The sequence below is a fragment of the Triticum aestivum genome, chromosome 3B (assembly GCF_018294505.1).
Source record: "Triticum aestivum cultivar Chinese Spring chromosome 3B, IWGSC CS RefSeq v2.1, whole genome shotgun sequence".
Classification (NCBI taxonomy): Eukaryota; Viridiplantae; Streptophyta; class Magnoliopsida; order Poales; family Poaceae; genus Triticum; species Triticum aestivum.
In genome coordinates this window covers 669082147-669096635 of record NC_057801.1, presented here as the reverse complement: position 1 = coordinate 669096635, position 14489 = coordinate 669082147, and positions in this window count along the sequence as shown.

Here is a 14489-nt window from a genome sequence, read left to right as displayed (position 1 = left end):
CCCCCCTCTAGTCAACCATATCGATCCTTTCAATTGGTATCAGAGCATCATCTCTTTATTAAGGACTTTGCCGTCCGAAGAGTATGGTTGACGTCAACGACGGTGCGGAGGAACACTCCGGTGTGAATCCCATCTCGTCTTCGGCCGAAGGGGGAACCTCGGTCTCACGTGAGGAATTCAATGTGGCTTTAGACACATTGAAAACCTCCATGACGGCCGAGGTTAAAAGCATGTTTACTGAATTCCTAGAGGGACTCAAACTATCTACCTCGCCGATGAAAGTGGGTGATCCCACTAACAAGGTGACGGATGCTAACCCCGACAAGGGGGAAGCTAATAGTGAAAAGAGTCCGTCTACTAGTGGTAGAAATGGCACCGACATCTATGCCCATGTGGAACCCCCGGTGTATAGAGGACCGATCCCCTCTACGCATTTGAATCATGCCGGTCCTCCTCCTAAATATGTGAAAAATGAAGATTATGATTCTTGGGTTTATCGCTTCAAGCGTCATTTAAAACATGTGAATACTAACCTTTGGAGAATTATTAAAGAAGGTTTCTATCCTCATGATCCAAGCAACTTCACCCCTCGAGAAGAAGTGGACAATCAATTCAATGAGAGTGCTCTCTTCATCATCCAAGATGCTATCCTTCCCGAAGATCTCCCTCATCTTCGACCTCATGTCATGGCTAAAGAAGCATGGAAGTGTGTCGGGCGTATGTATCGAGGAAGTGCTAGCATTCAATGCTCCAACTATGAAGTGGTGCAAGATGAAGCCGATGAGTTTGCAATGAAAGAGGATGAAGAACCTCGTGAGCTCTTTCGAAGAGTGACCAAACTTGCGGTCGCACTCCGAGATCATGGGAGCAAGGACACGGATGACAACTGGATCAAGCGCAAGTTCCTCAAGGCCATGATGCCCTACAACAAGGCCATGTCCTCCGTCATCCGCCAAAGACCGGACTTCCACTCCATGACCTCTGGTGAAGTGTTGGATGAGTTTGTTGCAATGAACATCTTGGATAAGACCGCCGACAATGCGGTGCTCCGTTCCCAAAGGGCAAAGAAGCCCAATCTTGCCTTGAAGGCCAAGGTTAGTGTGGAAGAAGAAGAAGAGGAGGAAGATGAGGAGAGCAACCCCGAGGACACGAAGTATGATTATCTTGAGCACATGGCTCTTGCCTCAAGACAGTTTTGGAGTAAGAAGACTACAAGACCCAACTTCAACAAGAACAACTCAAGTGGCCTCAAAGGGAAGCAACGAGTCAGAACTTGTTTCAACTGTGGCAATGTCAGCCATTTCGTTGTGGATTGTCCATACGAGAAGCGGGAAGACAATGGTGGCAAGTTCATTCGAAAAGACAAAGCCAAGTCCTTCCCCAACAAGAACAACTTCACCAAGAAGACTCCTTCTCACGGGTTGGTGGTTCAAGAAGAATACCGTGAGGATGATGATGATGATGAAGATGGTGAAACAATGGCCATGGCATCCGTTGCCATTGTCTCAACTCCTCGGGTGTCTCTCTTCGATGCACCTAACGAGAACATCACCGCCAAGTGCCTCATGGCTAAGGCCACCAACAAGGTGTTTGCTTCCGGTGGGGGATCATGGTTGCTCGATAGTGGAGCAATAAATCATCTGACCAGGAGCAAGGACTTGGTGGTGGACGTGCACAATATCCCATCTATGCCCACCAATGTCGAATGGGGTGATGCCTCACATTCTAAGGTATTGGGTCTTGGCAAGGTTGTCATTTCTCATGATCTAACGATCGAGAAAGTCATGCTTGTTGAGTCCCTTGCGTTCAATTTACTTTCCGTTCGTCAACTTGCACTCATGGGTTTTGCCACCTTCTTTGATATTGATACCGTGGCCCTCTTGTGGAGCAAGACTCTTAAAGTAGCCTTTGTTGGGCATGTCGAGAACGGCCTCTATGTGGTTAACTTTTCGGAGCAACCCACTAAGACCGCGACATGCCTAATGGCTAAAGTTGATGTGGGATGGCTTTGGCATCGCCGTTTAGCCCACGTCAATATTAGATCTTTGCAAAGTCTTCTCAAGGGGGACCATGTTCATGGACTAACGAATGTTAGTTTTGCCAAAGATCGTGTTTGCAGTGCTTGTATCGAAGGAAAGCTTCATGAGACGGCTCACCCTCCCACGACTATCATCTACTCGAAGAGACCCTTGGAGCTCCTTCACATGGACCTCTTTGGGCCCCCATCCTTTGATAGTCTTGGGGGTAGAAAGTATTGCTTGGTGATAGTGGATGATTATTCAAGATACACTTGGGTATACTTCTTCAAGAGGAAGAGTGAGACCCAACAAACCGTCATCGACTTTGCAAATGAAGCTCAACGTCAACACGATGCAAAGATCTTGACAATAAGAAGTGACAACGGCACCGAGTTCAAGAACTACACCTTGGATGAGTTTCTTAGTGATGAAGGGATCAAGCATCAATATTCTGCACCATATACCCCTCAACAAAATGGTGTTGCGGAGAGAAAGAACCGGACGTTGATGGATGCGGCAAGGACCATGATGGCGGAGTTTAAGTCTCCATACAACTTCTGGGCCGAAGCCATCAACACAGCTTGTCATGCATCCAATCGGCTCTATCTCCGCAAAGGCTTGAACAAGACTCCGTATGAGATACTCACCGGGAACAAGCCCAATCTCAAGTACTTCCGGGTGTTCGGGTGTAAGTGTTTCATTCTCAAGAAAGGTGCTCGTTTGTCTAAATTCGAAGCTAGAGCTCATGAGGGCATATTTGTTGGTTATGCTACAAACTCTCATGCTTACCGTGTTCCCAACAAGTCAAACGGACTCATTGAGGAGACGTGTAACGTAGAGTTTGATGAAAATAATGGCTCCCAAGTGGAGCAAAGCGGTACTTGTGATGTAGGTGATGAAATTCCTCCCCAAGCCATAAGAATAATGGGTATTGGTCATATCCTACCCATTGAGGAACCCCTTGTGGCCGAAGGAGAAGGACAATGCTCCACTCAAGTGGAGCCATCACCTCCCCAGGACCCACACGCTTCCGAAGAACAAAGTGAAGGCCCTCACTTTCATGAACAAGACCAAGGGCAAGATCAACCTCAAGATGGAGGTGAACCTCCAAATGATGCCCAAGGTCAAGTTCTCCCCCTCGAGCAAGTTCAAGATCATGAGCAAACTCAAGATGGCGCTCAAGATGATCAAGTTAACCTTCCTCCTTCCACACCCGAGGAAGAATTAGAGCGTCGTGCCGTGAAGATTGCTTCCAAACTCACCACCCAAGGCCATCTCATGGAAAACGTGGTTGGAAGTCTAAGAAAGGGGGTAAGCACTCGTAGACAATTAGCTAACTATTGTGAACATCATGCGTTTGTCTCTTGTGTTGAACCCCAAAAGGTCCATGAGGCGCTCGAAGACTCGGATTGGCTCAATGCCATGCATGAAGAACTAAACAACTTCGAGTACAACAAGGTGTGGAGATTGGTGCCAAGACCTTCGGGGAACCACAACGTCATTGGAACAAAGTGGATCTTCAAGAACAAGCAAGATGCTCATGGGAACATCATTCGCAACAAGGCAAGATTGGTAGCACAAGGCTACTCCCAAGTCGAGGGCATCGACTAGGTGAAACCTTTGCTCCCGTTGCTCGTCTTGAATCCATTCGTTTGTTGATTGCTTATGCTTCCCATCACAACTTTAAGTTGCAACAGATGGATGTGAAAAGTGCTTTTCTTAATGGTCCCATTAATGAGTTGGTTTATGTCAAGCAACCCCCCCGGGTTCGAGGACCCCTACTTCCCAGATCACGTGTATCAACTCGATAAGGCACTCTATGGCCTTAAACAAGCCCCACGTGCGTGGTATGACCACCTTACCGAGTTGCTACAAGATCGTGGATTTGAAGTAGGACATATCGATCCCACTCTTTTTACTAAGAAGGTCAAAGGGGATTTGTTTGTATGCCAACTATATGTTGATGATATTATCTTTGGTTCTCCTAACAAAGCTTTCAATGAGGAATTTGCCGCTCTCATGACCTCCAAGTTCAAGATGTCTTTGATGGGAGAGTTGAAGTTCTTCCTTGGTTTTGACATCAAACAACGAAGAGAAGGAACCTTCATCAACCAAGACAAATACACTCAAGACATGCTTAAAAGATTCAAGCTAAGTGATGTCAAGCCTGCTTCTACACCAAGGCCTACCAAGTGCCAACTTGACATCGATCCCAATGGTAAAGCGGTGGATCAAAAGGTATATCGCTCCATGATTGGCTCCTTGCTTTACCTTTGTGCATATAGACCGGATATCATGTTGAGTGTGGGGATGTGTGCACGGTTTCAAGCCACACCAAAGGAAAGTCACTATGTGGCGGTCAAGAGAATCTTTTGATATTTGGCTCATACCCCAAACTTTGGCTTATGGTACCCAAGAGGAGCAAATTTCTAGGAAGTCCACTTCCGGAGGGTGCCAATTTCTTGGTTGCTCTTTGGTAAGTTGGTCTTCCAAGAAGCAAAGTTGTGTTTCCCTCTCGTCCACCGAAGCGGAGTATGTGGCGGCCGGTAGTTGTTGTGCTCAACTCCTATGGATGAGGCAAACTTTAAAGGAGTACAGTGTCATTTGTGACAAAGTGCCTCTTTGGTGTGCCATCAAGATTTCTCTCAACCCGGTACAACACTTCAAGACGAAGCACATTGAGATTCGGTATCACTTCATCCGGGATCACATTAGGCGAGGGGAGATCGAGCTCAAGTATGTCAACACTCATGATAACCTTGTAGATATTTTCACGAAGCCCTTGGATGAAGCAAGATTTCGCGAGTTAAGGCATGAGCTAAATATCATTTATTTGAGCAATGTGACTTGAACCCGTACACCCCCCACCACACTCAACGTGTTGTCTAGTTTAGGTGTAGGCATGGACATAGGGGGAGTGTTGTTCTCTCAATGAACTCTCCCTCCCCCCATTATGCATAAATTGATTACCTCTTTCACATTAGCCATTTTTAATGGTACTTGTGCTTCAAAGACGAGTTTTGGTCATGGGCCCAAGGATAATTCTTCGCGGTGCCATACCATCCAACTCAAACATAGGTGGCTTCGGCCACCGCCCTCTCTCCTCGAGAGGCTTTGTCGCTTGGTGGTTTCTTGTTGTCTTTTGCCTCTGGTGTGTGCGTGTTCTTGTGGTTTCTTGTGTGTGAAAAGTTTCCGTGCAAAGGTTTTTTCTTCTCTTGTTGAAACTTGCGGTGACTTGAGCTCATGGTACTACCGCGGCCAGCTACGGTACTACCGCAGCCAGCCACGGTACTACCGCTTGCGGGAGCACGGTACTACCGTCACCACGCGGCAGTAATTTTTTACTGCCGCCTGGTTGAGCGGTACTACCACCTCGGCGCGGTACTTCCGCCCGAGCGGTACTACCGCGATGATACGCGGTACTGCCGCGCCGGTTCGAGCGCGTGGGGATAAGGACGGGCAGGGGGAGTTTTAACTCCCCATACCCATTCGCTGTCCTCTCTCTCCACGTCGCCTCCTTCTCTCCCTCGCTCAAGAATGGAGCCGGCGTTCGTCGCCGGATCTCCTCCACTGGCTGCCCTCCCGTGATTCCGACCAGTGGGATCGTTCCCCACCACGTGCTCTTGCTATGGACCAAGGTTTTTCCCCAACTCCCTCTCCGTGTTGATTGTGTTTAGTGTTTCTAGGTTTTGGGGGAGGCTTGTGTGTTCTTGAGATTCTTAGGCTTAATCTCTGCAAGAGTAGGATGAAGGAGCGTGGTATTTCATAGGATTTATACTTGTATTGTTGTCTTGCTCTAGATCGGATCACGGTAGCACCACCATTGTTTCACGGTTCTTTTCAGATTCAAACCGCCGGTTGGATCTGACGCGACGCGGTACTACCGCCCGTCTGGCGCGGTACTACCGCCCTTCTGGAGCAGTACTACCGCGCTCTGTGCGGTACTAAAAGTTTACTTCCGCTCCAACCACGGTACTACCGTGACCTCACATGGTACTAACGTGTTTGGAGCAGTACTAATCTTTTAGTACCGCATGCAATGGCAGTTCTACCGTGGCTCACATCTATCGCATGCCAACTTTCTCGTATGCCTTCTATGTGTTTCTTGTGCTTTTTCGTGGCCTTTGCATTGATCCTTTCGCGTCTTTGGTGTTTTGCGTGTGTGTCTTAGGTGATGGCTCTCGCCGGCCCAACCCCAGTCGTGACACTGGCTCCAAACGTTTGCGCAACCCAGGTGAAGTACCAGAGGGCTAGTCTGCCTCCAAGCGCAATGTCAAGCACTCAGCTAGCAAGCACAAGGAGCCCGCTAAGGGCATGGATGAGATTGGCCAAGCTGATTATGTCCGTCTCAGGAAGCTTCACCCTTATGTGCACCCGTGTGCCACTTTCAGAGGCTGTGAGCTGTTCTGGAACAAGCAACAGACCAACATCTATCTGGATGTCATCAAGAACAAGCAGAATACCTATGTGGAGGTGAAGTGGATTGATATGCATCACATGAGGAAGGACAAGTTTCATGACTACTTTGGAGAGGCTCTGGACTTGGTGGAGCAGTTTGGCATTGAGCATGTGATTACCTTCCGCCTCGACTATGACCCTGAGCTTATCTGTCAGTTCTTTGCCTCAGTCTACTTTCACTCCGATGAGGAATGGAGGATGACCTGGTTGACCAACGGCCGTAAGCTGTCTGCTACCTGGAAGGAGTTCATGGATCTCCTCCAGGTTCCTGATGATGGACTCGACTCTCCAGTGGGTGTTCGCCCCCATGCCAATGCTGATTCTGCCAGCAAGGACAGACTTGCCCCTTTCATGGTTGAGAAGGCACTCGCCAATGGCAAGACAACTTTGGTGCTCAACCCTTTCCTGAATATCATGTATCGCATCTTCCGCAACTCCTTGTTCCCTCGCATTGGTGACAAAGACAAGGTTCATGCCTATATGGTGGACATGATGCTCATCTGCGAGGAGGCTCGTTCGTCTCAGTCTCAGCCACTTGATGTCTCACACATCATGTGGTGTGAGCTCCGGTTTGCAGTGTTCAACCGCAAGGTGCCTATCTATGGGCCCTATCTGTTTCTGCTGATTTCGAAGACTTGGGAGAAGATGTTTCCTGATGAGGAGTTTCTTGCTCCTGACTGGGTTCGCCATGAGCCCATATGCCTGTGTATCAAACCCAACTGGGCCAACACCACCACTCGCGCCGAGGCAACTGCTGCTAGGACTGCTGTTGATGAGGAGGATGCTGGCGCCGAGGATGTTGCTGAGGGCCATGCTGCTAGACCTTCCCAGAGTGCCTCTATGCCATCTTGGTCCAAGAAGCTGAAGGACAAGATGAAGACTCTTTTCTGCATGCAAGCCAAGGGGCAGTACAGGACTCACGTGGCGTCCAAGGAGAGTCGTCGCCGTGACAACAAGATCTTGCAGCTCTATGGTGAGGCAGTGTCTGCCGGGTCTGAGGAGCACATCACTCCAGAAGCCGAGTGGATGGAGAAGCAGGGCTACAGGTGGACTGAGTCGGAGGAGGATGTCGAGGAGACCATCCCTGCTGCCGAGGAGACCGACGGAGAGGGTTGGGACGAGTTCTCTGCTTGAGCCACCTCTTGTGTGTAGGTGTCCTCTCTGCCTTTTTGGCGTCTCGATGCCAAAGGGGGAGAGAGTGTAGGGATTTGCGAGTGTGTCGTGTGTTTGCTGCTTTCTCGTTTGAACTATTTGCTGCTTTCTCGTTTGAACCTCGGTAGCTTTACTTCATATGGTGTAAGACATATGCACTCTATCTATCCTAGCGAGCTTGTGCTATATTGTATTATCTTTATGCTATGCTATGCTTATTATCATGCCTTGGTCTCTAAAATATAGGGGGAGTGTTGATCCTAGTATGTATGCTATGCAGTTCAAAGCATTCATCTAAAGTGCACACATCTAGGGGGAGCCCGTCTATATTTTAGAGCGGTGGGGTTTGCCCCTGCTCTAAATTATCTTATCTATATGCAAATCCCGTGTTGTCATCAATCCACCAAAAAGGGGGAGATTGTAAGGGCATATTTATCCCTCAGGTGTTTTGGTGATTGATGACAATGCATTTGCGGACTAATCGTGTGCCTTGAGTTTCTCAGATACTTCATCTCTAGGCATGAGACGATTCGGTGCCCCTCGGAGACTATTGAAGTCGGCGTTGTTCTACGTTTCTCTTTGGTGGATTTGAGTCGTAGGAGAGCCATACTATTAAGAGGGGGTCCGCGTCGGAAAGGTTTGGGTGGAATCAACACGTACACTTGTTCCTCCTTTCCCTACATTTTGGAGCTTCCCCTTGTTATCTTGGTTGTGCGGAAATCTGATGACTACTGTTGTGCTTGTGGTAGTACCGCAAGTACACGCGGTAGTACCGCTGTGTGTCACGGTAGTACCACTCATCTTGAGCGGTAGTACCGCGGCTCCCTGGCCTTGTGCCGCTCTGGTGCGGTAGTAGGGGCGGATGTAATTTTTTACATCCGCGCCCTCCACGGTAGTACCGCTCGTCCAGCGCGGTAGTACCGCGGAGGCCCACGGTAGTACCGCTCCCTAGGAGTCATAGTACCGTGGCCCTCCTACCTAGTACCGCAGTGTCGCGGTAGTAGGCGCGGATGTAATTTTTTACATCCGCGCCCGCACGGTTGTACCGCGCCTCGCGGGCGGTAGTACCGTGTCGGATTTTTGTACCTCCTCCGGTTTAGCGGAAGTAGGCACGGATGTAATTTATTTCATCCGCATCCTTCCCAGGCCGTGAGTTTCCTGCCTTGCGGTAGTACCGCAGGTGGGTGCGGTAGTACCGCGCAAGCGGTAGTACTGCCCCCTTATCAGGCTAGTTCCGGCCTGTGTTGCTATCGCGGTAATACTGTGGTTAGCCACGGTAGTACCGCACAGCCTCGCTGTAGTACCGCGCCCCTGGAGCGGTAGTACCGTGTGTCACGGGCTGAACATGTGGATAACGGTTGGATTTTGTCCACGACTATATAAGGGGTGTCTTCTACCTCTAGTTGACTACCTCTTCCATCTCTAAGCTCCATTGTTGCTCCAAGCTCCATTTTCACTCGATCTCTCTACCTAGCCAATCAAACTTGTTGATTTGCTCGGGATTGGGTGACAAGTGCCCGATCTACACTTCCACCACAGGATATTTGATTCCCCCACTTATCCCTTGCGGATCTTGTTACTCTTGGGTGTTGAGCACCCTAGACGGTTGAGGTCACCTCGAAGCCATACTCCATTGTGGTGAAGCTTCGCGGGATTATTGGGAGCCTCCAAGTGTTGTGGAGATAGCCCCAATCTTGTTTGTAAAGGTCCGATTGCCGCCTTCAAGGGCTCCAATAGTGGAATCACGGCATCTCGCATTGTGTGAGGGCGTGAGGAGATTACGGTGGCCCTAGTGGCTTCTTGGGGAGCATTGTGCCTCCACACCGCTCTAACGGAGACATACTTCCCCTTAAAAGGAAGGAACTTCGGTAACACATCCTCGTCTCCACCGGCTCCACTCTTGGTTATCTTATCCCTTTACTTTTGCAAGCTTACTTGTGCTATATCCATTGCTTGCTTGTGTGCTCATTGTCTTTGCATCATATAGGTTGTCCACGTAGTTGCACATCTAGACAACCTATTTCATTGCAAGGTTTAAATTGTTAAAGAAAAGTCTAAAAATTGTTAGTTGCCTATTCACCCCCCCTCTAGTCAACCATATCGATCCTTTCACCCGTGCCGCCCCATCTCCCTCCTCAACTCCGGCCGTCTCCGGCGTCAACTCCGGCCGGATCCGGCGAGATCCGGCCCGGAACCTGCAAGGTGGATGAGATCCACCAGGATCTGAGCCAAACACGTCGTCCCGCCCCGAATCCCTCCATCCCGGGTCGAGCCCGTCCCGCGTTGACTTTTCGCGGAGGTGAAATTCGTCCAAGTCCCTGAGTTTTTCAACATTTTGTGCACCTGTTTATCGCATCATAACTTGCTGCATACTGCTCCGTTTCGTGCGTGTGATATATAAAAATGTTCGTCGTGAGATGCTCTACATTTGGTTCCATTGCATCATGTTCATTTGTGTCCATATTGATGCCTGAATCATCGTTGCAAGAGTGCTATATGATGTTGTCTGCTGTCTTTTAACAGAACATGTTCATTTGTCATTTTTGCCATGTTTGATGTGTGCATCCTATGAGGTTGATGTCATTTTAACAGAGCATGCAAACTAGGCTTCGTGATGTTGCTGATTTCAGTCCTTGTTCTGCTATTATTTTTATGCCATGTAAACTTGATGCTACAGAGAGATCCAAGCATATTTTGAGATACTTCATTAAGGATGTTTTTAACATATGTTTATTCTCTATCCATTCATTCCCCTTTTTGCAATTATGGAGTAGTCTAGCATGTCATTTTCTTGCTCTACTTTTTCTATAAAATGTTTCCTGGCAGATTGTTTACATGTTATTCAATTTTGCCAAGGTTGTTATAGTTGATCCTTGCATGCTATGAACTTGTTATTGCCTTGGTTAGTTTCATAAACATGTCTTCTTGCTGATGCTATGCTTATCTTTTCATGCAATGACTTGTGGTGAGTGAATCGAGCTCGTGAAGTAGTGTACTTGCTATTACTGTTTTGCTAGGCTGAATCTGTTATTTTGTGATGCTATGTAAACCTGCTGCTACAAGTCATTCTATGCATAATCTGGAGATGTTCACTAAGGATGTTTTGTTATACATGTCATGCTATGTCCATCCATACCCCTGGTTGCATTTATAGCTTGCTGTAACTTGTTGTAATCTTGCTCCAAACTTGCTAAATATTGTTGCTGTCAGCCTGTTAACATTAAGTTCAATGTTGCCATGATTGTTGCTAGTGATCCATGCCCCCTATGAACTTTCTAGTGCCATGCTTAGCTTCATAAACATGTTTTCTTACTATTGGTTGCCTTGTCATGCCATGAAGTGCTCTGTAGTGAGTGGTAAAAGCTCACCAACATGCCTACTTATTGTTGGTTCTGCCATGTATGAATCTGTCATATCACTTGCTATGTTTACATGAGTGCCATCATATTTTTCTGTGCCCTTTTGGCTCATGGTCAGTAAGGGAATTTTGTTCTATGCAATTAGTAGGTTCATGCAATACCTTTGTTTGCCATGATAAGTTCCTGTAACATGTTGTTTGATAGCTCTAAACATTGCAACCTGATGTTATTTCTGCAAAGTCTGAGACTGTTATTATTTGCAATCTTGCCATGTGTGTTTGAGCATGTTCTAGTGACTGGAGATAGATCAGTGTTCATGTTTTGTTATGCTTTACCTGTACATCATGTCCATGCCTTTTGATTTCTTGTTGAGGTCCTGTAGCATGTTGTTTTGGTACTTGCAATATGCCTAGTTGCTGTTTTGGACAGATTGTTGTCATATCTTGTATAGAGTGTATGTGTTGAACCGTTGCTCCGTTTTGAGCGTGCTCTATATGAAACTTGCTTAGAATTGCATGTAGTTTCATATTATCATGTTGCATCCTTGTTTTGAGGTGTTTGATTGATGTTTGTATGCATTTTGCATCAATGCCATGCTTGACTTGTTTTGCTCATATCTTCTAGGCCGTAGCTCCGAATTAAATGAATTTTATATGTAACTTGACTAGAATCTTGTGTAGATCATCATGGTGCATTTTAACTTGCTGTTTAACAACTTGAACTTAAGGTTTGTTCAGATCTGTACCAATTTCGAAATTTTCTTATGAGGACTTACCGGAATTGTTATATGTTGTTTCCGGCCTCATTTAAACTTGCCTTGATGTGTTGTTCTTGTTTGCATCATCTCTTGCCATGAGTAGCTTCATGTAGTATTGTCATGCTTCATGCTTGTTGTGCATCATGTCTTGTCTATGTGTGGTGTGTTTACCATGTTGTGTGCTTCTTCTCGATAGTTCCCGTTTTCGTTGCGATCGTGAGGATTCGTTCGTCTACGCTTGGTTCATCTTTGTGGCTTCATCTTCTTCATGGACTCGTTCTTCTTCCTAGCAGGATTTCAGGCAAGATGACCGCTACACTGGATCTCACTACTATCATTGCTATGCTAGTTGCTTCATTCTATCGCTATGCTGCGTTACCTATCTTTTGCTCATCAAGCCTCCCAAATTGCCATGAACCTCTAACCTTTGACACCCTTCCTAGCAAACCATTGCTTGGCTATGTTACCGCTTTGCTCAGCCCCTCTTATAACGTTGTTAGTTGGAGGTGAAGTTGAAGATTGCCCCATGATGGACAAGATTATGTTGGGATATAACAATATCTCTTATTTTATTAATGCATCTATATATTTGGTAAAGGGTGGAAGACTCGGCCTTATGCCTGGTGTTTTGTTCCACTCTTGCCGCCCTAGTTTCCGTCATACCGGTGTTATGTTCCCGGATTTAGTTTTCCTTACGCGGTTGGGTGATTTATGGGACCCCCTTGACAGTTCGCTTTGAATAAAACTCCTCCAGCAAGGCCCAACATTGGTTTTACCATTTGCCTCACCACCACCTACATTTCCCTTGGGAGTAATTAACCCAAGGGTCATCTTTATTATAGCCCCCCCGGGCCAATGCTTGTCTAAGTGTTGGTCCGAACCGAGTAGACTGCGGGGCCCCCTTGGGGAAACTCGAGGTCTAGTTTTACTCGTAGGATGTCTCATCCGGTGTTGCCCTGAGAACGAGATATGTGCAGCTCCTATCGGGATTGTCGGTGCATCGGGCGGCTTTGCTGGTCTTGTTTTACCATTGTCGAAATGTCTTGTAAACCGGGATTCCGAGTCTGATCGGGTCTTCCTGGGAGAAGGTATATCCTTCGTTGATCGCGAGAGCTTATCATGGGCTAAGTTGGGACACCCCTGTAGGGTATAATCTTTCGAAAGCCGTGCCCGCTGTTATGCGGCAGATGGGAATTTGTTAATGTCTGGTTGTAGATAACTTGACACCAGATCCGAATTAAAACACATCAACCGCGTCTGTAGCCGTGATGGTCTCTTTTCGGCGGAGTCCGGGAAGTGAACACGGTTTTGGGTTATGTTTGACGTAAGTAGGAGTTCAGGATCACTTCTTGATCATTGCTAGCTTCACAACCGTTTCTTTTGCTCTCTTCTCGCTCTTATTTGCGTATGTTAGCCACCATATCATGCTTAGTCGCTGCTGCAACCTCACCACTTTACTCCTTCCTTTCCCATTAAGCTTTGCTAGTCTTGATACCCATGGTAATGGGATTGCTGAGTCCCCATGGCTCACAAATTACTACAACAACAGTTGCAGGTACAGGTTATGCGATGATCATGACGCGAGCGTGATGTTTGCTTGTTTTGGAGTTCTTCTGCTTCTTCTTCGATCAGGGGATAGGTTCCAGGTCGGCAGCCTGGGCTAGCAGGGTGGCTGTCGTTTGAGTTTCTGTTCGTGTTTCATCTGTAGTCGGATGGTGCTCTTATGTATGATGATGTTTTATTTGTGTGGCATTGTATGCCTTATGTATATATCCCCATCTATTATGAAATGTTGATGTAATGATATCCACCTTGCAGAAGCGTTTCAATATGTGGTTCTATCCTTAGTGGGACCTTCGAGTCTCTTTAGGATAGTATCGCATATTGGGCGTGACAAGTTGGTATCAGAACCTCAACCAACCCTATGAGCCCCCTTGATTGATCATGTAGTTTGGCCGTTGTTGAGTCTAGAAGAAAACTGTTTTCTGAGTCTAGTTATATCGGAGAGTAGGAATTCTTTTTACTCCTCATCCCTGTAACGCCCCGGATTCAATGCGCTAGGTGTCTGCCAGTTATTCGCCGTCGTTGCCATGTCATTTGCTTGCGTGTTGCATTTTGCCTTGTCATCATCTTCACTTCATCTGCATTTCATCTGCATGTTTTTCAAAACTTGCATCCGTTCGGGTTCTCCCGGTTCTCTCCGTTGTCCGTTCGGAGTCCAGACACACTCGCACGCGCCCGCGGCACCTCCGAAATATATTTTATTAGTGGCATAAAAATGTTCTCAGAATGGGTTGCAACTTGTCCTGCGGTCTTATTATAGTGTAGACAGACCGCCTGCCAAGTTTCGTCGCATTCGGAGTCCATTTGATAGCTCAACCGTTAAATATAGTGGTATCGTTGCCGGTACCTTCGTCGGATGTTTCGATCTTCGAAACTGCCACCGGGCCTCTCTCTCTTCTCTCCACCCAACCCTGGCCTTTCTAGCACAGCCCACCTAGGCCCACTCTACCTCTCCTCGCGTCCGGAACCGCCCGATCGCGATCGGAGGGTCCGAAAACCCGCCTAGACCAAACCCTAGCAAAAACTGCTATATAAACCCCCCTCCCCTTGCCATTTTTGGCCTCCACCTATCTCCTCCCTCAATTTCCGCGCAGCCAGTCACCTCCCACCTCGAATCTGGTGCCACCGCCCCTGCCCGCCACTTGGCGCCGCCGCCACCGCGCCCGGGACAACCAGCGCGCG